The 27,717-nt window shown below is 47.8% G+C and overlaps 1 long non-coding RNA gene across 1 annotated transcript; it reads left to right on the plus strand.

Annotated features, from left to right (window-relative positions):
- The first annotated feature begins 1,086 nt into the window (after window positions 1–1,086).
- Window positions 1,087–6,988, plus strand: LOC111931784 (uncharacterized). The gene is made up of 4 exons (XR_015289516.1): window positions 1,087–1,310; window positions 1,408–1,477; window positions 3,148–3,253; window positions 4,812–6,988. It is a non-coding gene; the product is annotated as an uncharacterized LOC111931784 (long non-coding RNA).
- Window positions 6,989–27,717: the final 20,729 nt, after the last annotated feature.

The following is a 27,717-nucleotide window of genomic DNA, read 5'->3' on the forward strand; positions in this document are numbered from 1 at the left end:
GAGCCCACAGGTTTGCTTTAGGCCGGCCCGAGTCTGTCTCATCAAGCTGTGACATCCTTGGTTGGAAAGCACTGTTGGATAGAACAACTTACACAAGGGTCATTAACATTCATTTGAAGCTTCAGGAGATTTCACATACAGCCAAAATTTAAATTTTTCCTGCTACCTGCCTAAAGCTCCTGTGTCTTTTTCTAAATGAGCAGTTGATATGAGGGTCAGCCAGGAGGGCCTTTGCCTGTGGCTGGGCCTTCACTCACGGTGATGCAATGACTTTGCCCACAATAACAGCTGCAGAGCTCAATTTCCTCCCCATTTTCCTGTCAGAATATACAGAGAACTCATACACACCACCAGCATCAGACCTGAGGGAAGCATATCAGCAGCCCCTCATTAAAGTGGGAAGGTTGAGTGCTGTGGCACTTGGGATTTGGTAACTCTGGCTTGGAGCAGGGCTCCCCAGGCCCTGAGGAGAGCACAGCACGCTCAGTGCACCCTGCTCTGCTCATTCTCTTGAGTCTGGAGCCATTTGCCAGCTGAACAAGCAGCGTTATTCCAGACCCCTTCGTGCTGGCATCAGGATGTGTTTTTGGGGTGCCAGCTGGCAGAAGGGGGGGGTGTCTGCCCCTCCAAACATGCTCCCAACCAGGGCTAGCAGGGCTCGTGCTGTTCTCAGCCCTGAGCTGGGGTGCAACTGGGTCGCACTGTGGAACTTGCTGGCTGTCTCCTTAAGCAGGAAAATGAGGAGAAATGCCATGAGGCTCTTTTGTGCTGTACAGAAGGGTTGAAAAGATGTTGTGCTGCAGTGATTCAGTGGGGAAAGGATAAATCCCTCACATACACCTACGCACCACCACGAGAAAGAACTCCGTGGGCAGAGAAGGAGCAGAACATGAAATATGAATTTCCTCGAGCTGCTCAGGAGGGATGGCTTTCCAGAGCCCTTCCCCCGGTGGCTCTTGGCTCCCCCTGCCTGGCTGTACCGGGATGAAGGCCCCAGGTGGGGCTGCTTGCCCTGCCCATCACCTGCAGCTGCAGCCCTGGGCAAGGGCGAGGCCCCTTCAAATGTGTTTTTGGGCTGTGGCGCTCACCCCAGGACAGGGCTCCAGCTCACTGGCCGTGCCTGGGTGAGCTGGCAGTGCTTCAGGGCTGAGGGGGATGGAGGAGGTGCTTCCCACTGTGGGAAAGCTTGGGAAGCCCTCAAGTAGGCTACTACCAAATCTTTGGGTCATCAGATGGTGCTCTAGACACCTGCTGTCTCCAAAACCACCACTCAGCCTGATTGCTGATGCTCCTGTCTCCCTGTTCTTTGGGTAAGTGCGCAACAAATACTGCTTTTGACCATTTAAAAGAAAAATATTTGGAGGCCTTCAAATGATATTTGTTTGAGGTACGCACTGTCTGTGACAGGTGCTGGTGAGGCAGGGGCCATGTGGAGCCTGGGGCACATACTGTCTCTGGAGAAGCCATGGCAGCAAAGGTAATCACTGCTGGTTTGGGCAGAATTAATTTACATTGCAAGAGGTTTTATTCAATTCTATTTGCTTTCTTAAGTATTTTCTATTACGTCTCAGTAAATTTGAATTCCTCCTATGTCTATGGAGCGTATGGGGATGCAGTTAATTTCCTATTACCTTGGGGATTTCAGACAGCTTCATTCTCAAAGCTATTTAGAAAATTATTTAATCACCTTGGAAAATCCAAGCCAAAAGATCTTGTGTTTACTTATTACTCGGTTGTAAATTTGTGATGCAAAACATAGCAGTACTGGGTTGTAACACTGCACATAAGCCTCCATTGAAACCCAGTGCCAAAATTAAAAAAAAAAAAAAAACTAAAAAACACATTAACTCTCTGCGTGCAGTGACACGAATACAGATGAATTTTTGCATCACAAGGTTGGGCAGGAATTTCCGAGGTTTCTGCGGAGCCGAGTAACCCCGCAGATGCAGGGTAGCTCGTTGTGACACACTGAATTAGGATGCGATCATATTTACGCATTTTGAAACCCCGTAATGACTCATCCCCATGCCGTTAGAAGCTTGCTCTTGGTAAATGTGTGTTTGGCTGCTGTGAAGGGGCCATGTGAACGCCCACAGGACCTGGGGAAGGCAGCCCTTCCTCCCGCCGCCTCCGGCGGGCAGGGAATGGAGGCAGGGATGCTGCTCGGCAGTGGGTGCCTGCCTGAGACCTCCATTCTCCTCCCACTGGTCCCCAAAATGGGATTTGCATGGACACGAAGCCACAGCCAGAGGGGCCCTTAGGTTCGGCATTGCCATACAAAGAGGTGTGAGCTGGTGCCACCCTTAATACAGAAATACTGGGGGAGACATTCTTGTGTTTGGTGGGGACCAGTTGAAGTCACCCATCTCTGTGCTTGGTGCCACAGTTTGCTGGACTTGACACGTGGATAGGAGCCACCTTATTTTTACAGGACAAAATCCAGCTTTTCCCCTACACACTGGGTGTCTGCTGAGCCCGGCAGGGGGTGAGCCTGGTCACCACCCTTGGCCTGGAGGTGACGTGGGTTCCCACTGGTTTTGGTGGAGCAGTGTCAGCCCGACGCCCACGTGGCAGCCTCGGGATCCGCCTCGCGCTCATTCAGGAGCTGCAGCTTCTCCGCCACGCACAGACTGAGCTCAGAGCATCCTTCTCGTATCTCCCCTCCCTGGCTCACTTCCAGCCTCTCCGCGTGCGCCCGGTTATTACTGTAGCATCCAGCATGTTTTACTTCATATTCATCTCTCTTGCACATACCGGCCCACTCATGTATTAGATCCGAATCCTTTTTTTTTTTTTTTCCTGTTCCCTTTTTTTTTTCCGGCTTGTTGCTCTTCAGAGCGGCGAGGCACGACACGCTGCGTGTTGTGACACAGCCTGACAGGTCTCGGCGGCACGGCACGCTCGGCTTGGAGCTGCCATCTCCATCAGCTGTGTCCTGTTTTCCCTGTGGCAGGACCGACTGGTTCCCTGTAGCAGCAGAGGGGAGGGTTGGATGCTATGGGTGGTGATGGCACCAAAGGTGTCTTGGCTTTTAACCTGCCTCTTTGCCAAAGCAGGGGAAAGGCAAGGAAAAACCCAGCCGCTCGATATTCCCAAAGCCTTGCCTGCTCTCTTCTTGGATGATGTTTTGGCCCTTCATTCTCACAGGTGGTGGTGGCTGTGTTAGCTGAAGGTGGCTCCACAGGGCTGGCTGGGGCTGTGCTGGATTCCCTCCTGCTTTGGTAGCACTGGCAGGTGAAGTGCCAGAAACAGTGTGAGTACAGAGTTTTCAAATGATTTTGTGTGTTAGGCATGTGGCCAGTTTTGAAGGGCTTGTCACTGTTCTCCTCAGAAGGATAAGAAAAGCTTTTGAAGCTTGGTAGGAACAAAGAATTGCGAATGGGAAGGAGAATGGAGCGTATCTTACCAAGGAGCTGCTGTGAGTGGCTGGGGAAGGCAGCACTGCTGCACGGCTGCATTTTCTCAAATCTTGCTTTTTGATTTGCTGATTTTCCTCTTCTGAAGTGACCTAATCAAAAGCATAAAACTAATTCTGCTGGCTGGTGGAGTCTGGGTTTTATTTAAATCTGTGGATGAAAAAAGATTGATATTCAAAGTAGCCATCTTGAAGTATGCATCCAGTGCAGGAGATCCCTGATGTAAGCTGTGTATGTTTTAATTATGAGACAGAGGAGAATTCATGTCAGCACTTGAAACCAAGCTTACATCTCAACCTCATGCAAGCATCTTTCTCTTGGTTTCCAAAGCACCCACCTGGGTGTCAGTGGACTGGGGCCCCAAAGGCAGTTGGTTTATTCCCTCAAGTAGAGATGAGCTGGCCTGGAGGGCAGGTGACATTGTGAATTGCTTTGTTGGCTCCCCACTCGTGGCAGCTCTTTCATCTCACCCTTTGTTGTGCCCAGCAGTGGCCAGACAGCACTGTGTCTCAGACTGGACACTTGCTGAGGTGGATTTGTTTGTTTTCTATCCATTTCCATGCCTTTGGAGGCAATGAAGAGGATTGATGTGAGCTCCACTGACAAGACATATTGGGATTTTAAGAGAGACAGGACCACTAGGAGAAAATAAAAGCATGATTTATTATTCTTCTACAGTCTCATGAAGGTGTGAGAACACCTTCACCGTGTTTGCCAGGTGTTCGTGGTCAGTGGTCACAAGACCACAGGTTAGAAGGTCTTTTAAAGGTTAATTAGCCAATAAACTTCTGCCACAAAAGAATGTTTTTACTTTCACACCAATAGTTCATTATTTTGTTTTACACCTCTTCGCCGCAGTGCGGATTTTCTTAGCCAGTCATATAATGATACACAAAACTATTTGCTACACTTTAAGACTTCTTATTACCTTTATAACTACTTCTATGTCTTCACTTTAAAACTTTCTACTACCTAGCTTAATGTCTTTCTGTCTAAACTACAAACCCACATTCTTGCCCATGGTTTCTAAATCCTTCTGGATCTAAAGGCAGAAGCCTTTTCCAAGGTCTCAGGTTGAATCCTGTCTTCATGTCTGTGTTTAAGCCTCCATGCACAGGACTTTGAGGATTTTCTTTGCTTGGAATTCCCACAGAGACAGAGCCAGTGAAGCAGGTGGCAAGCTGGCATTGGGTGCAGGGAAGAAAAGAACCTGTAAACCCAACTGAAAGGCTTTTAATTAAAACAAAAGATTAGATCAACAAGGTATTACAACAGGTGGTTAAATCCTGCGGCTAAACAGTCCAGGCTTTGTTCTCTGAGTCTGATGCATGAAGAGAAACTTTCTACAGGGCAAACGAGGGATCCTGAATGCGTGGCATTAAATGTTTATTACAGGTAACACAGCAAAACTGGCCCCTGCGCTTCACAGGGAGAGAGCAGAGACATGTAAATGCACAGCTCACACCGACAGGGCCTCTCCAATGGCGTCAAAAGTTTGTGTTCCCATGGGATGGCAAGAGGCTGATTTGGTTGGCTGTGGCTGTGCTGGAGCTTTTTGCAGCCCGTGCACCGAGGAGGTGTGTGCTGCTGGCAGGGGACACTGAGGGACCGACACTGCTTGTTTTCCTTGTGTCCTGCCCCTGTCTGGCAGCAAGGCTGGCACAGCCATCACTCCCCCTGCTCTACACCCTCTTTGTTAAATTAACAGGACATGTTTTGCTCCTCCTGGGCTGTGGTATTTGCAAATAAATAATAAACATGGGCAGCCATGCTGGGGAGGGGGCTGGATGTGTCACCTGCTGCTGACACAACCCCCATGAGGTTCGACTGAAGTGCCTGCCAGAGGTGCCTTGTTTTCTGTGGATGAGCTACACCTTGGCTTTCAGAACCCTTGCACCATATTTCAGACTCCTAATCTCCTAAATCTCAGGACATTCACCTGATGGAATGAGTCCAGAGGAGAGCTACAAATGTGGTCAAAAGGCTGGACCACATCGCCAGTGAAGATGGGCTGAGCCAGTTGAGCCTGGAAAAGATGAAGCATTGAGAAGACTTCATAGCAGCCTTTCAGTGCCTAAAGAAGGCCTGCAAGAGAGCTAAAGAGGGACTGTTGGCAAGGGCATGTAGTGACAGGACAAGGGGTAACAGCTTCAAACTGACAGAGGGCGGGTTTAGATTAGTTATTAGGAAGGAATTGTTCCCTGTGAGGGTGATGAGGCCCTGGCACAGGCTGCCTGGAGAAGCTGTGAGTGTCCCATCCCTGGAAGCTTTCAAGACTGTGCTGCATGGGGCCCTGCAGGGGATGAGGCTGGTGCAATGGGGATGTGCCCTCACTGCATTCCTGAAAGCATTCCTGACACTGCCTGTGAGTCCTCACCGTTGTGCCTCAGCATCAGCACCTGAGGAAACAGGTGAGTGTTCTGCCTGCTCTCACAAACACAAATTATACCAGCAAAAAGAATCCCTATTCAGAATTGCCAGAATTTTCCTTTTAATTAAGGCTGGGAGGAAAAACTAAAAACGAAGAGACCCACCGCTGTTCTGTTTGGTTGCTTTGCTCTAGTCTGCATTCAACAGAATCTGGGGGAATAACTGTCTTCCTGAAAGACAACCTTTAATCAGAAAAGAAATCAAAACCCTCATTAAAATGTTCCAAAGGGTGGAATTGGATTACCTATGGCTGCACACCAGGAAGAAAAACCCCAAGCTATCATCTGATGCTTTTGAAACCTCGGCTGAGACACCATTTTAGGAGGCAGGTGAGTATGGCAGGTCCCAGAGCAGTGATGCAGCTCTCCCACAGAGTGGGTACTGCAGGCACAGACCCAGCCTGGAGCGTCACTGCCAGCGCAGGAGCCCTGGGAAGCGGTGCTGTTCCGCGCCTCGGCACCGCCTGCTATTTTTACAGAATGAGGAAAACACTCTTGCCTGACCTGGGGGCTCCTTCCCCCTGGGAGAGCACAGATGGTCTCCTGGTGAAGGTGTGGGCCTGGAAATTGGGAGCTCTGGATGCCTTTCCCGGCTACATCAGAAACTTGCTATGTGGCACCACCTACTTCTGCGCCCACGTTTCCTCCTACTCCTTCTCTCTCGCTCGCCGCTTTTTCCAGACCTTTCACCTCGCTGCTCGAATGTGTTTTTCCTTTTGCAGAGTGCTTTTCTCAGACTCCAAAGCCTCCTGGTGCGCTGTCACCAGTACCTGGACCAGACACCCACTCCTGCCCAGGCTGCTTCTCACTCTTCACCCTTCCCATCAATCCTCCCTTCCCCCTGTAGTGCTGCTGCTGTTTGATGTCTCCTCCTGACACTGCTCGTGGCCAGAATTCTCCCTGCTCTTCTCTACAAGCACCATTCCCAGTTTTCTGCAGGCAGAGTGCTTGGAGGCAGAGCTGAGGTGGGTGCTGAGGGCAGAGCCAGCAGCAGGCAGGCTGGAGCCCCTGCTTGGGCAAGCCTGCTGGCAGGAGTGCTGGGAAATCGATGGATGTGACTCAGAACCCAGCAGCCTGACTCAGCCCATGGGTTCTCTGCTCTGGACTGAATGAAACCCTCAGAGCTGGGTCCTGCTCGTTCTCTTGGCTGCATTTGTCCCGAGGCTCTGGGTTTTGCTGTAATTTGTTGCTTCAAGGTGATGTTCCCCATTTTGGGCTGGAAGCATGGAGAAGGCACTGCCTAGCTAACAAGCCTGGGACAGGTTTTTTCTTCATTAAAGATGATCTGCATAACATGACACTGTGCATCCCCTCCCCAAAGGCACTTTGCAAGGGCTTTCTTCTCTGTGCTCTATCCAAGCTGTGGCTGTTGATGTCAGTTGATATTGAGTGACTGATCACAACACATTGGTTATTTATTGTGCATCAAAAGGATGAGATGCCCACTCCTAAGTCAAAACATCTGCAGGATTTCTAAAGCCAGATCTACTCTGGGCTGCCAGGCATGTGTTGCTGCTCCTGGTCACCCAAGGGCTGCATCAAGGTAGTGAGCCATGGTTAGCAGTGCCCAGATCTCAGTGGTGTCAAACCCTTCAGCAGCATCCTCGGCAGCTGCTGTTACGGCTCACTGCCCAGAGCGAGCACCAGGGTTTCACTGCTGTTCCCACTCAGGATGAGATTTGGGATGACACTCAGGCTTTCTCCAACCCATGTTAATGCATCTTGTGTGCTTTGGAGAGCTCTGCTCCAGCAGCCCCATCCCTCAAGGTTCCCCTTGATCAGGTTCTACCTTGGGCACACACAGCAGTAGCTCTGACTTCAAATCCCAGCAGAAGCCTCCCCTTGATGGAATGAGAGTGGATCTGCTGGGGCAGCAGCCCAGTTAATTGGGCATTTCAGTGGTGGGAATGCAGTAGATGCTACAGTCCTGGTCTCCAGCCAGGCTTTTGGTAGGCAGACTCATGGAGGAGCTAGCAGGGTGTCATCTGCATCCAAATGTCCAGGGAGTCTGAGAACCCCAGAGGTCCACTCCAAATAGGAGTGTGCTTAAGATTGGAGGCCAGAGGCATTTCTTCCCTTCAAAACACCAGGGTGAGGAAAACCAGCTCACCTAGTCTGCAGAGAAAAGCTGGGGGTGAAGGGAAAAAGCAATGCCAGCAGGATAAAGGGATGCCAGGATACAACTCTCAAACCTATGGTTCACAGCTTTCATTTTTGTGGAGCAGCCCAAAGGTGGGACAAGCCTGGGAGTGAGGTCTGAAGCTGGTGGCATCCCCACACACTGCAGAAGGGCAGGGAGAGTGGAGCAGCTTGGGAATGTGTAGCAAAGCAAAAGGTGAACCACAGGACTGGTTGAAAATATCTCTACTTTTCATAACCCGGTAATCCGTCTTGCATGTAAATTAGATGTCTGAAGTGTTCCCACCACCATCAGCAGGATTTCTATCTGCCTGCAAGAAAGGGAGCTGGGTAGGAGCCTTGTGTTACTGAATAATCTTGCAAGGGGAGAAAATATAAGAACTAATTAAATTAAGTCTTATTTAATACTTGGCTCAGGGATAGGATGGTAATAAAAGAAGAGAAACTGTTTCCTTGTTGTAATACGGTAGAGCATTAATTAAGGAAAAAAAAAGGCCCCAAATGGTTGTGATGCCAAGCTGCATTAATATCCAGCTGTTGTGCTTTGCATCTGCTGGAGTGCTGAGACAGTCCTTTAAAATATGCAGCTTTGGGTTTGCATAAATAAAACCAATGATCAAGGCTGAGGGACTGCAAATCAAAGGGAAAGCAGAGATGCTCTGCAGTAGAAGGGCAGCAGGCAGAGTTTGTTAAGGACCACCAGAAGAGAACACAAACTCCTGGTCCTTCAGTCCTCCCCTGCTGCCCCTGCACCTCCAGCAAGGCTTCTGCACTGTGGAACTGCTGGGGCTTTTCCCTCCTCTACTCAGCAAAAGAGGTGGTCGGTACAGCTGATGAGAAAAACAAAGGAATATTACTTCATCCTAAACCTGCAATCTTTCAGTCTAGAAACTGAGAATTAGGAATGTCTTTTGACCTTCTAAAAAATTTATACAATGAATGCACAAATCTTAGATTATTCTAGGACTTTCTTGATGAGGCAGAAACATGCCTTCGAAACATTCTGGATTCACTAAATCTGATATTTTTTTTTGTCCTTGGAGATCACCTGGTTCAGAAAGAATTCAGCAAACTTCTGTGAGAATGCGTCACTAACCAAATCAGTCTTCAGCAGACAATATTTGAAGACGATGCTTTATAAACCCAGCATATGACAGAGAGATAAAGTTCAGGATTGGGTTTCAGGATTCTTATAAAATGTCACAGAGGAAAATAATGTGTAGCTTCTGATTTAGAGAAAACCCAAATATTTTCAGTTTTTAATAAACTAGAATTTTGGGAAAATATTATACTAATTATTATTGTTAGATTTATTTTATTTTATTTTTAATTTTCTCTTTTAATTTCAGAATGCTTGAGGAAAATCTGGTTAGTGTGTGTGGATGTTTTCCCATTCCAACTTCTTGTGTCATCCCTGTAAAGCAGTGCATTACATGCCTTACAATTACCTACACATCATAGTATGATGTAAGAGCTTCAGCTATTTTTATTTTTAATTTTTTAATTAAGAGTGGTTTGGCTAATAGTGATTAATCTCCCTTGCCTTTGTTTCTAGATCAAAGTGGCTCATGTTCATGTTGTAACAAAATGGTTTGACAACGTTGCTGGGGCAAAAACAGGAGCCACTTTGATCTAGAACAAAGAAAAGATGTCTTGAACAGCACCAGATAACAGCTGCTCTTTGTGATTGTAATGGCAAGTACAAGGAGAATATTTCAACTATTACTCCTGTCATAATATGACATGATAGAGTAACTACGTCTGACATGTAATTTAATGGGTAAAAATAATTTTATTAGAATGAAACTCCATAAAATAAGGATTCTTTTTTTTTAATGGAGGAGCCTTCATTTATAAAGTGGCAGCTTTCTTCAGTATGCGTGTTTCACCAATAGCTGAATTCTGTTGCGAGTGCCTTTGTGACAGAAAACACTACTTCTGACCAAAAATTAAGGAACAGCTGTCACTAGCTTGGGGTCCTCAGTGCTCAGCCTCCTGGGATGCAGGGATGCTCTGGCAGATGTGCCCTGTACCAGAGGACAGGTCAACAGCTTTGCTCTGCTGGGACTAGGAGGGGGATGCTGACCGCCACTGAAACGTGGGGAAGCTGCAGAATTTCTTCCAAAAAGACTTACTTGCTTTTTCTGAGGCTGCACGTAAACAGCCCTTGTGGTCTCGGTATGTGACTTTGTGACCTCACCTTGTGGCTCTGACTAATGTCTCTCCCTGGGATGCAGAGAGCTGCTGTGGGAGGGGAGGTTTCCTCAGCCCACCACAGCTGGGGTCTCGCTGTCCTCACTCCAAAAGCAAAGACTCTGCGTTGCTGCCAGAAATGGTGTCATGTGGCCACAACCCATTGAACGTCCCTGGTTCCCTGGCAGGTGCCCATAGAGCCTTTCCCCATGGCCCTGCAGCACGCCTGGAGGCATGGCCAGGACCTGAGAAGCTTCCTGGGATTTGGGGCCAGGAGGCCCAGCCTGCTCCCAGCCAGCAGGGGAAGTTTGCTTTCGGAACTTCAGGAGCTGTCAGCAGGGTTGCTAGCCAGCCTTAGCCACAGGTGCTCCAAGTGAGGAGCAGCAAGCAAAAACTATATTATTTTGTGTATGTAAATTGTCTCCTGAAACAAGCATTTGGCAACCCTAATGGTTTTCTGCATGCCGGGGTGTAGCCAGGCACTAAAATAAGTCAGGATGTAGGAGGGATGGGAGGTGGGAGATAGGAAAGACTCTTTTTATATTACTCCCCTTGCTATATTAAGAGGTACTGTTCCCATTCCTGGCTTAAGAAAAAGCTCTCCCTTGCCTTGCAGACTGTCTCCCATCCAGGTTTAACTGCTCACAAACCAGGATTTAGAGTTCTTGGCCTCACCACCTGCATCCCTGCAGGGATGTGAGGAGGTCCTAGCCAAGCAAGGGCAGGGCTGTGGCAGTGCTGGTAGCTGACCCCAGGCTTTGGGGGTTGCCCTGTGTCCTGACTTGCAGATGGAGAGAATACAGGGCATTAGAGGGAAGTCCTGCTCTTCCCAGGGCTGGCCAAGGGGATTGCTTCTTGCTTTTCTCCTCGTTTTTTTTTTCCTCCTTCTCTTTCCCCCCACCCAAGGCTCGCAGCTGGGTGCTGCTTGGGGGGTGAGGCTGGCAGGGGGCGGAAAACTTCAGAAGTGCGTGTTTTAAATCATGGCACTGAGCCCAGAGCTTTTTGGATGGGTGCCACCTTAGTATTGTAGAAATCCAGGGAAATAAGTAACTAATCATTGAGTCTCACAAAGTCTCTGCTCGTGGCTGGCTACTATAGGTGGACTTCATCCAGTGACAATGACAATTTACAAGCGCTCCAGGCACTCTGTAATTCCCGTCCTTGGAAAAGAATCAATGAGATGTTTAATCAGTGACCTCCCCCTATCTCTAGAGTTGCACCCTCTCTGCTGACACGACTCCTTGCCTCGCTGGCAGCCCGGCACTGCTGGAAGCCGACAGAAGTGAGGAGGAACGGAGAGCAGGCTGTTTTCTTCCCGGCGTGAGTGGGAGTAGGGAGTGGGTGATGCTGCTCCCCTGCTTGTCACAGCTGTTGTTTTCCGCCTGAGCGAGGGGAAGAGATGCAGGCATGGAGAAAGCTGGATCCCACTGAACTGCTGTCCCCCACGCTCCCTCCGAAGCCCAAACCCATCCCAATCCATCACACTGCTCAGAGTAGTAATTAATGGGTGTTACAGAGCTCCCGAGGAGAGAAGCTCGGGTGAAAAGCAGGAACGCTGACAGCCCCAGGTGCCCTTGCAGTGCCCGGCAGGTTTGGCATGGCTGGCTGGGGAACCCTGGGCTCCTCGCCACAAAGAGGATGGGAGCAGAGGCTGTGCCTGGGGTCAGGGAATGCTGGATAAAACCCCAAGCCGTTTCTCTGAGTGTAAAGATTTATTGTTTTTCCATGAAGCCTAAATACCGAGTTGCAGTGGAGGTGACTGTAGCTTTTAGTTCACCAGGGTTTAGGATGAAAAGCGAGTCAGGGGATTGATCCCACAGGGACATGTGCGTATTTATTCACCCTGCTTATTGATGTTTGTGGGCTACAGCCTGAACAGAGCAGCTGAAATTACACTCTTTGTGTAGATATCACTATTAACATCTACCCTTAATGGCAGTGTCATCATTCCTACACAAATTACTTCAACAGAGAAATTGCAGCGGCTCCCTGCAGTAAGAACTGCCTGGTTTGTGAGCCAGCTGCTGTGGCAGAGCCAGGCTCTGCATCCCCAAAATGCTCTCCTTTTCTTCAGTAGTGCAAAGGGAGTAAAACATGAGGGTCAGGATGCTCCATGGTTCATCCTCACACTGGGATGCAGTGGAAACAAACCTTGCCTCTGTTTCTGGCATGCTGGGGATGTTGTGCTGATGACTGGGCTGTGAGGAGGAGGAGGAGGGAACAGGATGCTCTGACTGTTACCCACAGGTAAGACAGCTCTTTGCTGGGGCTGCCTGCTACAAGACATCTCTCCTGGGGCTGGGGCACACCCAGGCCCTGTAAAACGATGGCAACTTCCAGGAGTGCAGGAAACACATTTAGGAGCGTTTATCAAAACTCAGTAACAACAAAGGAACAAATTCCTCAGTGGTGTCTAGAGGATTTCCCCCTGTGCTCTCACAGTGTAAATGCTGATTTACTAAGGAAAACCCCATGCATATTGTAAAGCCTGTGATGCTTTAAAGATTGTGATGACTTTGGGTACTAATTCCAGAAATGATCCATTCCCATTGCTGGAACAAAACCCCACCAATTTTCCATGGTAAGGACCATGTTTACCTTGTGCTTTGTGTAAAATCAAGGTGTCCTATAGAGCCTCCAATACTAGGAGACAACTAATACAGTATTTTTCAACAGGAATGTTTCTATAGGTAGAAAATAAGCCATTTGTTAGCCATTACATCTAGATAAGTGTCATCCTGTATTTTATTCCCTTTTTTTCTTCCTTCTTTCCTCACTCACTTTTTCTCAAGCTCTCTAGAAACAGCTCCTGGTGCTAAACGGAGCCCCAGTGTGACAATGTGACTATTGAGTACATCCAAGATTTCTTCCTGCAATATCAGGTGTGCTTTGAGGATTAGACAGCAGAGCCCTCACCAGCTGCCTTTGCTATCAAGCCTCATGAAATCTGCTCTGACAGGGGCAGGCGATCCCTGCACAGAGCCTGCTGACAGGGCTGTCTGCCTTGTGATGCTCAGCTTTATTTTTGGAGCGCTCAGTGTCTTGAATGTGTTAGGTTCTGAGATGCCATTTTGCTTTCTCCCAAAATAAATTTACAGTCTTTGTAGTTGAGGCCAAAAATGCCAAGTTTGTATTTTTCTTTCCATTGTTTTAGAGAAGTCAGAAGAATTATCCTTTAAAGTTACTTTTTTGTGTATTTCAAAGAAGGAAGAAAAAGCATGAGGTCCATTTTGCTCTGCAGATCATCTTGAATTCTCATTCTCCATTCCCACACCACTCTCTTGGTCCTAGGTAAGAGGAACCAAAATACAGCGACTTTTTACTTTTTGGTTTGTTGTTTTTTTTTTTTCACATTTATCTTCCCAGCTGAAATCAAAGTGGTCCTGGTGCAGCTTGGAGAGGGGCAGCAGCTGACCCCTGTTCCCCAGGGACTGTGCTGTTACGTTTCCTCTGGGCAGGATGGGATGCAACCTGTCTCTCCTCAGGCTCCCCCACCAGGGTCTTTACTACAATTTCTCTTCTAAAAAGAAGGCAGAAAGAATATTTAAGCAGATACTACATTTTAACCTGTCTCCTTTTTTTTTGCTGTGCTGAGGACTTTTCTTGGAAAGGATGAAGGAGGGAGGATGTAAGAGGATGGATGTTACCACAGTGCCTCAGGCTTTGGTCAGATTAAAAACCCTACCTTGTGGTCAGTGGAAGTTGGTAGCAGAAAGTAAAGGTGGGTGACACAGGCTTTTGCTTTGCTGTTTGCATGAAATTTGTCTGCAAGTCTGATCTTCAGGTCAGCTGGACATCAGCACTCCTGTAATGCCAACTCAGGCTCTGTTCATGGCAGAGGGCTCCCAAAAAAGGGAGTTGTTCTCCTGTCCAAGCTGAAAAATCACTTAATTCATTGTAGGCACAGCTGGGTCGTGAACCACATCAACAGGAGATGTTATGGGGTTTTTTGCTGTTGTAAGTAGGTGGGAAATAAAAAGGTATGTGGCACTTTAGGGACATGGTTTCATGGTTGTGCTGGTTTTACATGGTGGATATACTGGTGGATGTGGCAGTGTTAAGTTTATGGCTGCACTCAGTGACTGCAAGTCTTTTTCAACCTAATTCTGAGGTAAATAAGAGGGGACATTCAGATATTAAATATATTGTTAATATCCCAAATGGTGTACACTGCCAGTGGGGTTTACCCTGAAGGACTGACTCAGTGTGGTTGTGCACAGATGGATTGAGGTGTTTAACTTGGGAGTGTTTGATCAGGCTCCCTCTAATCAGGTTTACCAGACTTGGTGCAAAAGCCTTTCTTTTGTCTTTGTTTAGATACGGGATGAATCGATTTTTAATTAAATAGACTAGGACCACATTCCAAGGGAAATTGACCATTTTCTTAAGCTAAATAAATGTTCCGAAAGAGTTTGGGTTGGTTAAGGAGCCAGCGGCTGGGCAGGTGCAGAGCACTGGTGGTGGGGGGACAGCCATAAGGCCCATCCCTGTGTTGGGTGTCTGTGGCTGCCTTCCCTCCACAGAGCGATGCCGTGGCTCCCACGGCCTGGGCTCCCCAATGAGAGTGGCTTTGCTCCTCCGAAAGGACGCGATTCCTGCTGCGACGGAGCCAGCAGCGCCCGCGCCTTGGCACCCGCGCTGGGGAAGGCACCCGCGCTCTACCAACGTCACTTCTTGACACACAGCTCCCTCCCTGTGCCCGAGAGAGCGGGAACAAATGTTCCCCCATTCAGGCACAGCCAAGGTGCTTTCAGCAGCTCTGAATGGAGAGGGAGGGCTCGTGGGGAGAGCGGCTGAGTGCCAAGATGCAGCGGAGAGGCAAGGCTGAAAATCTGTATTCAAAGGCCAAAGAGGTGTGAGCCTCCGCCAAAGGGAAGCAAATACCCCATCTCATCCCAAAGCGGCTAACCCCACCCCTTGATCACAAAGAAAATTCTCAAAGAAAAGACATTTAAACCAAAAAATTAATAAATAAGCGTGGAATGTTGTGCGAGACTCTGGGAAGGATCTGAATTTGAACGTTCACCCTGGCTTGCTCCAAACCTCTGCTCCAACAGGCAAACACCCACCTCTGTGCCTGCCCACGCACATGGCTGTCATGTTCCTCCCACCTCCTGCATCCCAGGATGCAGGAGATGATTAATGCCAGCGAGTAGTATTTGGCTTGATCCTAAATAAATAAGACGCGTATGGAAATAACTGAATAAACAGCCATATTTTAACTGCAGCTCTTCTGGGGTGTATCGTTTAGAGCTGATGTGTTAGGAATAATAGGGGAAATCAGGCAGTTTCCATGTGGTTTTGTGACTCGTTTTGATTCTGCTTATGTGTTGCATATCCTTTATGGACCTGGAAGACAGAAATTCTCCCTCTAGTGACTTGATTGCCTTGCTGCTTCCCACTCAGAAGCGCTGCAAGGGTTGGCAAGGGCTGAGTGCCACTTTCTGAGCGTGATGCTCAGTACTGCTGATGGCCACCAACACCCTAAAAATATTTGAGACTCTTCAGGCTTCAATTCCCATATAATATCTATTTTCTTAGAACTCCAGGTATCACAGGTTGCCACACCGGCTATTCAAAAAACGTTATTCAACTTCCAGTGAAAACTGGTGAAAATTTGGGTTAGGCCCAAGGCAATGTTTTTCAGGCTGGTGAAATGTGCTGTTTTCCCAGACTTGCATGCATCATTCCCATCGAGAATAAAAAAAGCACAGGGAAAGTGCAGTGCAATTCAAATCAAATCACACAATGTTTTTTCTACCCCTTTCTCTTCCTCCTCCCCCAGTTCTCCTGAAAACAAACAAAAACAAAATGAAAGAAAACGAACAAAAACAACCAGGGGAAAAGAGGGAGAAGAGGTTGTTCAGTGCTACATCATTGTAGGTTTTCTGGAAAAAAACACCCAGGGAGCATTACCCCTTGCTGGTGATCCTTGCTGTGCTCCCTGGGACACTTGGGCTATTTTTGGCACTTTTTGGGGTGTCCAGGAGCGGAGCACACCTGTATTTTGCAGTAAGGGTTGGTCACCCTCTTGATGCAGATGTTATTCCTGTGACAAATTACCAGATTGAGATTCATGCTTCCCTAGTCCAAGACATTTAAATTAATAAGGAGCCCCCCTCCAGGCTGGCAGAGCATTCCCTGTGCCACACCCTGCAGTGCACACCAGGATGAATTGCTGGAAGATACAGCACTCCCAGGGAGAGCTGAGACCAGCTGTGCACAGTGCAGGGGGGAGGGGGGCAGCTCCACCGACTCGGTTTAAATAAACCTCTGGCTCCCAGAGCTCCTTTACAACTGGGCTGCATTTTGCAGGGGGAGATGGATGGCCACAGGTTCCCCCCTCTCCCCTGGTGCCAGGCATGATGGCAGTGCTGAGACCCTTTAGGAGGATGGATGGGGAATATAAAAGGGTGAGCCTAAACATCAGCCACGGGGAAGCTTTGAAGATCTGCCTTTCTGTTACTCATCTGCTGTGCAGAAGGGAGTTAATTGGTTTTATACCCAGGGAGCAAAGGGAAGCAATTTGGCCCTGGGTTTCCCATCTCTAATCGCATGCCTGCAGCTCTCTCCTCGCAGGGAGGTGACAGGAGCTTTGCCACTGACTTCAGGAAGCTCAGGTGTAAGCTTTAAGTTTCACATCTTTTATTATTTTTTTTTTTCTTAATATTTAGCATTTTAGGCATGTCTTGGAATGATCCTTGTGGCAACTTCATGAAACCCATCTGGCTTCTCTCTTTTTCCTTTTCCTTTCTTTCTTTTTTCAGTTTTAATTGTGTTTCAAATGCATCTGTGCAAACCTAAAGAAGCCATTAGTGCTATACACCCTGTAAAGTGTGAACTCTATATGCTTGGAGCATGTTATCAACGATAACAGTGCAAATCCACTAAGAAAGGCGTTTCCAACGGGGCCTCCTGTCCTTGATAATTCAGGTGGTGTTTGCGCAGATAAATCAGGGCACCAAAGCATTTATTTGCTTTTAGTGACAGGCACCATCTGCCACTTGCCTGTGAAGCACTCAGGGAGGAATGCTGCCTGCCTGCCGTGCGCAGGGAGGCTGTGGAATGGGAATAATGCCGGTGGCTGCGAGGCTTGGGGAAGGTACATCTGCAAGGTGGAGTGCAGACAGAGGCAGCGGTGCTGGCTGTGGGAGGGGAGGGGTAGCTCGGGTGCAGGCTGGCACGACCTGGCCAACAGCCTCCGGGTGGGAACGAGCATCTCTGACTATCCGCACTCACTCAGCCACGACAGCATCCTCCACAAACCACAGAATGGCTCGAAGGGATGGCAGGCTCAGAAATGTTCCCCCATGGCTTTTGTGGATCCACCCACAAGTGCTGGATAGATCACCAGGAGAAAATACCCAGCCGGGGAGAGTTTGGGTATCCCTGGGGCACAGCTCTCGGGTTTGGGATAACGAGGGACCACAGATCTGCCAGCTAGTGGGCGTGAAGCCTTGGTGGTAGCCTGGGTGTCATTACTGCCTTTCCCTGTGACAGCAGCCAAATTGCAGTGCCTCGAGGTGCCCATCATCCCCCGTGCTTTCATTAAGGTGCTGCCAGTGGCAGGCTGGCTCCCCTCCTGCCGGGGTGCACTCTGAGCTTTGGCACCACAGTGCTGCCATCTGCAAAGTGAGGAGAGGGTAACAAGCTGGTGGAGGTGGGAAAAGGCTGGGAAGGCATTTGGTGGAATGGGATTCTGAGCGTCACTGTGGCCTTATATCCCAGAATGATGCTGTCCCAGCTACCTATACATATATACATATATATGTAATATTTTTTAGAGCAAAATGGGGCTTTTTAATAGGAAATAATTGGATACTTTTTTGGATAAGTAAGCAATTCCCTCCTGGAAGAAGTTCCCAGGAATTTTGTGCTCTCGCATGCCTCTGCATCTCAGCGGGGTCAGCCCGCTGTGCAAGTCAAATTCATGCAAAACACCATACATGTAGGCTCTAGTCTACTGGGTTTAGATCAGAGACGGATCAGATGACTCACAGGAATCTATGGAAATAGATCAAAGTAGCAGCACACATTTGAAGGGAGCGGGGCTTTTCGAGCACGGCTCGGAGCATGAGTCACAGCGTGGGCCGGCGTGGGTGGCGGCGTGGGCGGCCGCAGCTGTGGGTGTCGGACCGAGACAGACGCAGAGAGATGGCTGCAATTAAGTAGTTAGTGAAATGACTGTAATAGTAAAAATGAATTTAAAGGCGCAGGTTGCAAAGGCGGCGTTTCCCAGCTAGCTGCTTCCCGGCAGCTCGGGGGCTGGCGGGCGTTTCCCGTTGGATGCTGCGCTCCTGGAGCCAGTTATCCCTGCTGATGTGGGAGCTAACTCTGGTGGCTGCTGCTTGGCAATGGGCCGGTTTCCAGTGCTGGGCACACCTCCAGGATGGCACAGGATGGGTGGTGGATCCCCGCCTGGGGCCGCAGGTGCTGACCCCGGCAGAGGGAAGGAGAACTGAGGCGAGGGAGGAATGCCAAGCAGAGACAGCAAGGGAACAAGGAGAGGAGAACAGATCTACATTTACTGGGAATAGTTGCAAAACGCCCACACACTTCTGTGGGACTAGGATCATGCCCAGAGCTCACAGAAAAGCTTGAGCTGGTGGGGTTTTTTTTTATGTTGCCCATCACTATCACTTCTAGGGACGGGTGCTAGATCCCACTTGTGACACGACCCCGGTGCTCCAGCCCAGAAAAATCTTGGGCAGTACTGCTGCCTTTGCAGTCAATGCAAATCCCTTGAGAGCCTCCAAAGGACGTGGGTTTGGCTCCTTTGCTGTTTGCCTTGGTGCCCCTGCAATGGGAACAGCATCCATATTCCACCTTCTGGCCAACTCCATCCCATGGGACCCCACCCTGCTGCAGCCCTGTGTGGCAGATTTTTGGGAGGAGGGTGGAAGTGGAACGAGGCTCTTCCTTGCTTCTATTTTTAGGTATTGCTATTTCATGGCCTGACAATCAGATTTGATGAGTGTGAGTGACATGAGAGAAATCTGATTAAATTAAATCAATCAATATACCCCTCATTCAGTAAGGGATGAAGGAAACTCAAATCTTGTGGCCACAAACCTGCATAACCAGTGGGATGGCACCTGCTTTGGGCCAATACCTAGGCTTTTGGTGTTCAGGCTTCACTTTTATGCAGCAGCACTGTTGACTTAATTAATAGTATTAATTTGCTTGAGTCTGTTAAAAATTTTTATGTGTTTTGAGGTGAAAAAATTTAAAAAGTCATTCTCCAAGGCCACCTTTGCCATTCTGTTACAAGATGAGAGATAAATAATTCCCTATGTGTTTTCCTGCCACTTTTAATGATGAATTGTAATTAGAATTGCTGCCAGCAAGTGCCATTGGCTCAGGCATCTCATGTGCCATGAGGATGTTGTGTGCTGAAGCACAGCTCCCAGAAGAGATGTCCTCCCAGGTCCTACAGATGGGGCCCTGCACGTTCCCAGGTCTGCCAGTCCAGGATTGCTTCAGAAAACCTCTTAACTTCCTGTGGAAACCGTGTGTGTTTTTAGTGGTATTTTGATAAAGCGGTTCTGCCAGGAGACATGTATGCTGGGGATTTCCTTCTCCACACAGATGGCTATGGAAAAAAGGCTTTATAATTTATTGATTTTTTTAAATTTTTTTTTTTTTTTGGTGTTATGCACAGAGAGGGGTCCAAAGGATTGCTCTGCACTCTGATTGATATGCAGAACAAATTTTAGCAGGGAGAAAGGGTGTTATTTTGAATAATTAAAGCAACCCACCCCAAAAAACCCTACCTCTTGAAGTAGTAGATGTGTAGAATTAATGTATTTTTAAAAGTCAGTGTAAGTGCTTCTAAATGTGTCCACTGTATCATACCCTGCCCACGCAGTTGCAGCATTTCCCAGCATGTATGAGCAGCCCTGTCTCTGTTGTCAGAGCTGAGCAGGGCCACCGCCAGCTCCAGTGCCCAAATCTCACCTGGTTTCTAAACCTCAGAAACTACCTCAGGGCTGCACCAAGCTGTGGGTGCAACAGTTTTGCTTTTTGTGGCTACAGGAGGTCATACTGGAACAGCTGCCCAGTGTGGTGCCTTCACTGCTGGTTATCCCTGCCAGGAGGGAGGAAAGGCACCTGGTAATGAGCTCAGAGACTTTGGGGCTGGTGGTGGGTGTCCTGTACAGAGGTGAGGAACTGTACAAAGGTGAGATGAAATTCTGTCACTGCCAGCCACCCTGCTGCTCACCTCACTTGCTGCACTTCCTGGGACATAGCCTGCAAGCAGTTTCATGGAATATAAATTACTGGAGATAGCTTAGGTTTGCATATTAGGTGGTTTTTAATTTACAGTACTCTCTGGTCTACACAGGTATTACCCATCACAATTTAAAATACATTTCAAATTATGGATTAGAAAGGGAGAGAAATTTAATTGCAACATGATTTTTCTTTTTTGGAGGCACATTTCTGTTCCTGCCTGTTCTCAGATTGGTGTGCAATTACAGCACGTCAGAGCTCAGGTTTCCTTTGCCCTCTTTGATTGCCAGGCAGTCAGACCCCTGCCTTCCCCATCTCCCAGCCCTGTCCTTTAGCTGCTGCTCTGCCATGACACTTGGCTCTGCTTCAATTATGATGATCACTCAATATGGAAAGCTGTTTCAAGGGGGCTGAGGGCTGGGTTCTTTGAGCCCCTCCTGCTTGAAGGCTCTCCTGGAGCCAGGGTTGCTTCACAAAGCTGTGCCCAGCAGGGCTTTGCATCTCGTGGGAGAAGCCATTTTAGTCTTAAAACCAGGATCAGGGGACTGCGAAGCTGCTGGATGTGCAGGATGCAGGAGGGAGCCTGGAGCCATTAACCATTAGTTTCCCGCTTTCTTGTTTTGTGTAAAACCAGGTCTTTAGTGTTTTTTGCTTTTTCCCTGTGGCAATTGGAGCCCATGTGCTCTGCAAGGACCCCGAGCAGGAGCTCCACGCCTCCCACATCCCCACTCCCCAGTCCTGCTCATGGCCCTCACCCCAACCCACTCACACTGACTCATCCTCCTGCCCCACCACACCCTCACACGCTGCTGTTGCTGCTTCACCACTCCCTCCATCACTCCCTCTTCTTTCTGTTTTCTTTTTTCTTTCATTTTTTAAAAGCCTTGTGAAGAACTTAAAAATCAAACCCAAATTTTCTTGCCATTCCCCTAGTCCACTGAGAATGGCAGTGAATGGCAGCCTCTTGCCATGATTGTTTGTCACCTCATACCCTCCGTGGCTCAGTCAAGATATCAACCAGCTTGTGAAGCTGTCCAGGCGTTTCAGAGGATGGTGCAAAGGTCCCTGAGATCTTTAAAACTTTGCTCCCCCTTAGATCTGGGTCTCACAACCCTGCTGGATGAGCACTTCTCTTGGCTTTTGTTTTCCTGGTGGTGGGATTCCAGGTAGGAGCATAACAAGTGTCATTTTTAAACTACTTCTGCTAAATGCCAGAACTGCAGTGTTGAACTTTTAATGTTTTGGGAATCATTGATACCAAACCATCTCTCTCATTTCTTCTTCTGGATCACAGAAGGTTGCCCTGGTGCTTCCCTGTCAGTAGCTGCAGCAGGGCCTGGTGGTGGCAGAGCTCTGATCCCCCTTCACAGCCTGTGCCCCACAGGCAAGGGGGCTTGGGCTGAGGGAAAAAACAGCTCCAATTTGAAAGCTGAAAGGAGCACTGAGATGAGGAAGGGAAGAAACAGGGTGGGAGACACGCTGTGGATGCAGGGGGATAATAAATTCCCACCAGTCACTGTTCCTGCCCCATCAGAGTTCTGACACAACCAAGCAATTTGGCTGCGGCTGCACTGGGCTCGCAGCAGACACTGAGTGTATGAAAAGGATAAAACCATAAGAGTAATAGTTTTTTTCATGTAAATATATAAAAAATGTTTTTTTTAATGATGGCAGCTCCCTACCTATAAGGGAGAAAGGGCTAAGTCATTTTATATGCAGCAGCCTGGGAGACATTTCTGGCAGTTTGGACTTTGGTCAGGAAAGACTCTTACAGAGAAAAGCATGATCTCTGTGCTTGTAGTTTGGTCTTTCTGTGAGAGAAGGAAAATTTGATCAGCAAACCACAACTGTGCTCTTCCCAGTACCTTCCCAGTGGCAATTCACAAGGATGTCTGGGATAGAGTTCATCTGATGTAGCATCTTCCCAGGGCAAGCCAGCTCTGCTGCCCTACCTTCAGACCAAGGACAGCTGAGCTGCCCTGGCCCAGCTGGCCCCTTCTCTGCTCCCTTTCCCACCCCTCACCATCTGAATAAGAGGTTATTAATGTGCAATTGAAGGATGACATTTAATTATCTTCTGATTTTTCCTTTTCCCTCCTTCTCTTTTTCTCAGTTCCAGTTTCTTTTATCTCTGCCCTGTCACAAGGCTTGGCTTTTGCTCCCCAAGGCTGTAATCTCTGAGCAAATATCCTTTGCTGATACACTTTGTACCAGCTGAGGAGCAGCTCTATGTGCTTTGGGAGATCCAGTTTGGCCACACATAGCATTTACAGAGTGAATTTGTTTATTTAAATAACTTTTGTGTTTTCTCCTGACTTGAACATTGGTAGATGCTGGGGTGCCAGAGCCAGCTATACTCTGGAGAGGGAGATGGGAACAGCTGGGTTTTTGTTTGTTGCTGTCAGCCACTACAGCAGAAGTGCATGAGGGCACATTCCCTGCCATGAGCCTCCCAGAGCTCCAGGATGAAGGAGGAAAATGAAAGCTGGAAACACTTGGTGGGGAAGTAGAGGGATGGTGAGGTGATGGGAATGATGGGGCTGTGCAGCACTCAGGCCACACAAGCATTTCTTCCTGTGTGTTTTTGGTCTACTCCTCTCCCTGCTGCATGTGTGCATGGGAAATGCCACCCTGCTCCCCTGATGGAGCATCTCCATCCTGAGATGATGACTTCAGTTGTGAGCTTTATTGTTTCCTGGCATGAATAAGCATGGGTCATTTCAATTCCAGTACTGTGGAGCAGTGCTGGGCCACAGGTGTTTCTGTGCCACTTGTGCTACTCAAGCTGAGCTGTTTGCTCAAAGCCAGCAAAGCAAATCTCTTATATTTTGCTCTCCTGCTTTCAATATCTCTTATATTTCTCCGAACTGTAGAGACCATATTGGTGACCCTATTATTTTATTCTTTAGTTTTAAAGCTTTGCTGAAGCATTTAATTTCCGTAAAACTCATGCTTTTCTTGGTCTTTTAAAATTTCATTGAAAGTCTCTTGCACAAAGAAGGGTGATGGAAGCAACATTAGCCATCAGTCCTTACAAGTGACTCATCTCTATTTCAAGGTATTTCAGGTTAGCATAGGCTGATGGAGCCTGTAAGCAGGAGACGGGCCTGAGGGTATTTGAAGCTGTGCAGGGGGATGTCAGACATTTGTACTCCCACACTTTCACAGGGCTGTTGAAAATGGGTTTCTGTGAAGCATCCATCCTCCCCTTTGTATTTGTTCCAGGAGGGGAACAAAATACAAGGCTCTACAGATCCTGGAAAAGATACCCATATTCATGGAAGCATTTAGGAGCAAAACCAAAGCAAGAGAACATTGCATGACCCCTGGACCCCTGACTTTACGAACCGTACTGATCAATGTTTATATTTAATAGCTATAATTTGATTTGCTCCACTGCTGGTCACTCAGCAGCTGCTTACGTGGAGGATCCCCCCAGGTGATGCCTCCCTCCTTTCTGGGTGTGACAGACCTGAAGCTCAGGCCTCTCCTTTTGGGCAAAGCAATGGTTGTCACTCCCTCTTAGCAGTGGTCCAGCACAGCCAAAGACACTCACCCAGGGTGTAATTCCTGTTATCCTGGGGGCTGCTATCCACCTGATGGTTTCCCAGCCCATGGGGCATCCAGAGACTCCTTTTGCAGGCTGTGCAAAGTCCTGTGGGGCCAGGGAGTCTACAGTGCCAGTGGTGGCAGAGGTTTGGGTGGGTTCCTGGTGGTTCCACGAGAGTTTCCATCTAGGAGATGGTACACTCAGTGCTGGGCTGATTAGTGCAGCTGCTGTGCAACATAGATGAAACCCACAGTGTTTCTGGTGAACTGATTGAGAAGAGATTTGAGCTCCAGAGGATCCCATTGAGTGAAAGCAGTTGCTGAAGTGTTTTAAAAATGACCTGTATAGTGTTTACCTCAAGCTCAGAAATTGCTGTGAGATGAGAAATTGCTATTTGCCCGTGTTTTTTCACATACTGTTCACAACTCACATCTTGGATTGGGACACTGGGAATCCCAATGCTTCTGAAAAGCCTCAAAACCACTCAAAGCCTTGTTCTTTCACATCCTGCTAAAATCCCCCATCCATGTTACTGTGGGCTGGACTCTGGCAGCTTGGAGGACCAAGCTGTGACCTGGTGGGAAGAGCAATGCAGGCTGAAGTGGCACAAAATAGTCATATTTCCTGAAAATAAGTTAAATAAATTGTGAAGCATCGGTGTTGTTAGTGCCCCTAAGGAAGCAGCGAAGGGTCACTTGTCAGGCATCCTTGCCCTGCGTGAGGGTCATGTGTCCTGTTAGAGAAGTGCCCAGTGAGAGGTGGCTCCTGAAACGCCAGCCAGTGTGGCATGTCAGGTATCTGTGGGTAATTCTGCTCCTTGTCCAGGTGGAGGAGAGCTCCATTTATCTCCTGGTCAGCATCACCTTCCCAGGCACCTTATCTGGGGCCAGGCTGGCTGCCCCGGGCAGGGGATGCGGTGTCAGCTGAAGTGACAAGTGACTTCCATGTGACACCTGCTGGTAAGAAAAGGCACGGCTGGCCCTGGGAAACGAGACCTGCTCGTGCCTTTTTATTTGTCAAAAAAGCACTCATTTCTTACACCCGTCCTCTGCGGTCTTTATTGGTGCTCCTGGTTGGTATTCTCAGCACTCTGACTCATTTTGGCAGGTTGGAAAGTACTTTTTTTCCGGGGCACTTATGCAGACAGGATGTATCTCTTTAGGTGTCTGATTTTTATTTTTTTTAATTTTTTTAATTGTTTTTCTGCAGAAAAGGGGCTTTCAAAAAGCCCCACCCCTAAACTCATTAAACTTCGAATTATTTCAGTGGCAACAGAAGCTGCTGTAAACGTGAGCCAGTGCAATGACCTGAAAGCAGTGAGTGCCTGGCCCACAGGGGCTGGCATTACATCAGCCCCCATTTTATGAGGAAAAAATAAATATGCTGGCTGCAAAAGAGATGTTCTGTGTGCAGTCCTTGTCAATGTTTGTGGTGAGGACTGCTCCCTGGTTACAGAGCAAATACTGACTTCCTGAAGGCCTCTCTCTGCTTATGCAAATCCCCCTGAGCTTATCCTGAAATCCAGCATCACCCTGAGAGCACTGGCAGGTTTCAAACGTGGCCTGGAGTGCTGCTAAGGTTGTGAATCCCTGATTTACGGCATCACCATATTCTTTGGATGGCTGTTTAAGATGAATATCATTCAACAAACAGTAGTTGAATGCATTCATGTCAAGTGAAATCATTCCTTTAAGAGTTTTAGTTGTCAGGTATTCATTAAATCAGGTTTCACATCAAAATGATCGTCACTAATACAGTGAAAACATCTTTCAACGCTTTCAGGATTTTTATGTTACATTGTATAAATGGTGGATCTCCACTGGTATGGAAATGTCTTCCTGGACCTACACAGTAGGTATGAAACTGTGAACCTGTGGTCCCTTTCAGAAGAAAATGAATATGTCAGTGTGGTAGGAACAAGGGCATTCCTGAGAGTCCTTTATGTAAATAGGGTGCAATGGATTATAGCCACAGCTTCAGCATAGCATTCCCATCACTTCTGAAAGCTGTTTTCCACCTTGTAAACACTAAAAATTGGAGTTTGTGTTTTATTATTTCTGTAAGGTAAAAATTGTCACTCTAACTTAACTAAAAAAAACAACAACAAATCTCAAATTAAAAGGTAGTTCTGGCTTAAGAAATTGAAAGTAAGTAGCAATCTGGTCACTTCAGGCTTTGGATGCTTTGGAGAATTTCACTCTTCTGAGAGACTGCGAAATCAGCATTCAGTACAAACCAGTCCCTTTTTACTTGTCTCAGGCTGGAGAAACCCAGAGGACACTGCTAAGGCTGAAATGGCAGGGCATCCCAAATTCAGGTTAACGGGAACTGCAGCAGGCCCAGCTCTCCCTGAAAGTCAGTCAGGTGCCTAAATACAGATTGAGGCAGCTCACTTCAGACTAGCTATTTTTGAAGCTCCTGGCCCTGGTGTGTGAATTGATGACATTTCAGTTGCAAAGAGCAGATGGTACTCGCTAGTGATCCAGGACAGCTTTTTTGCATTAGTGTCAAAAATAGAGCAAGTGCCAGCTGTAGCTCTTTTGGGTCAGTGGAGGTGAAATCACAGAGTGATGTGCACAATATTGCAACAGAATAGGGAAAAATCAGGTGTTCCTTTCAGGAGCACAAAGTGCTTTTGAGTGTCTTAAACTGCTGTTTCTCATGTGTTTTTTGCACAGCTCAATCCCAAGCGCATCTCACTCAGCAGTGAACTGAACTGCCTGGTGCTGTAACAGAGTTATTCTGTGCAGCCGTAGCTTTAGGGTGGTGCAATCCAGGGTTTGCATCCAGCTCTTGGAGGCAGCAGTGCAGCTGGTGGGGCACTTCCTAGGGACAAGGTCCCTTCCCAGCCCTGGGATCTGGAGAACTCACAGCATTCCATGGTGCTGGAGGGAAGAGGGAGCTGCCGAGCCCCTGTGTGCCTTCCCAGGAATCCTGTTTTCAGAGGTGCTGCTGGGAAGGCTGCCAAGCTGATCTGCCCAAGAGCAGGCAGCATAAAAAGGAGTTTGAGAGTGTTTTATGTTCATTAGAGAAACGCAGGTGATTCTGATCCTCAGCCTCCTGCTCGTTCTATGTACTGCTGAAGTTTTGCTGTATTTTAGTGAGAAACTACAGAAAGGTGGTGCAGCATCAGCAAGGATGATCTGCTCTTGTTAGTTTAATCGAGCCATGGCCTTTCTTTCTTTTTTCTTTTTTTTTTTTTTCTTTTAAGAAAGCTATGATGCATGAAGAGGAGAGTTTGCATCATTTAAGACAAGAAAAAAAATGAGTTGTGTATTGGAAAGCTGGTCCACTGGCACACCCTGCTGTCTTTTAGTGAGAGTGCAAAGGAAACTCATGACTACACGTTTTTTTAAAGAGACATCATTCCTGTCTTTTTATATTTTTAATTAACTTTTTTGCCACGGTGTCTCTCAGTTTGCATTTCTGAAAACACGAGCAGCAATGTGCAAGCTGCTAAGGAGGGACCTGTAGAAGTCAGGGAGGTTGCCTGGCCAGGACTGCTCCCACAGCAGATTCCAGTGCTCTTGGAAACTTCTACCAGATCCATGACAGAACGACTTCATCATGTAGTTGAAACTGCTAACATCTAAAGTAGGTGGATAAGACACCTCTCCATGCTGTAGGAGAGGTAAACAACACTGTGAGCTTGACTGTTTTTGGGATTTTTCCAAATGAATAAAATTACCAGAATAGCAACACAGAGAAAAAAAAAAAAAAAAAAAAAAATCCCTGTTCTTTGATTCTGCTCTGGAAT

Source organism: Cyanistes caeruleus, chromosome 7 (genome assembly GCF_971803275.1).
Source record: "Cyanistes caeruleus chromosome 7, bCyaCae1.hap1.1, whole genome shotgun sequence".
Lineage (NCBI taxonomy): Eukaryota > Metazoa > Chordata > Aves > Passeriformes > Paridae > Cyanistes > Cyanistes caeruleus.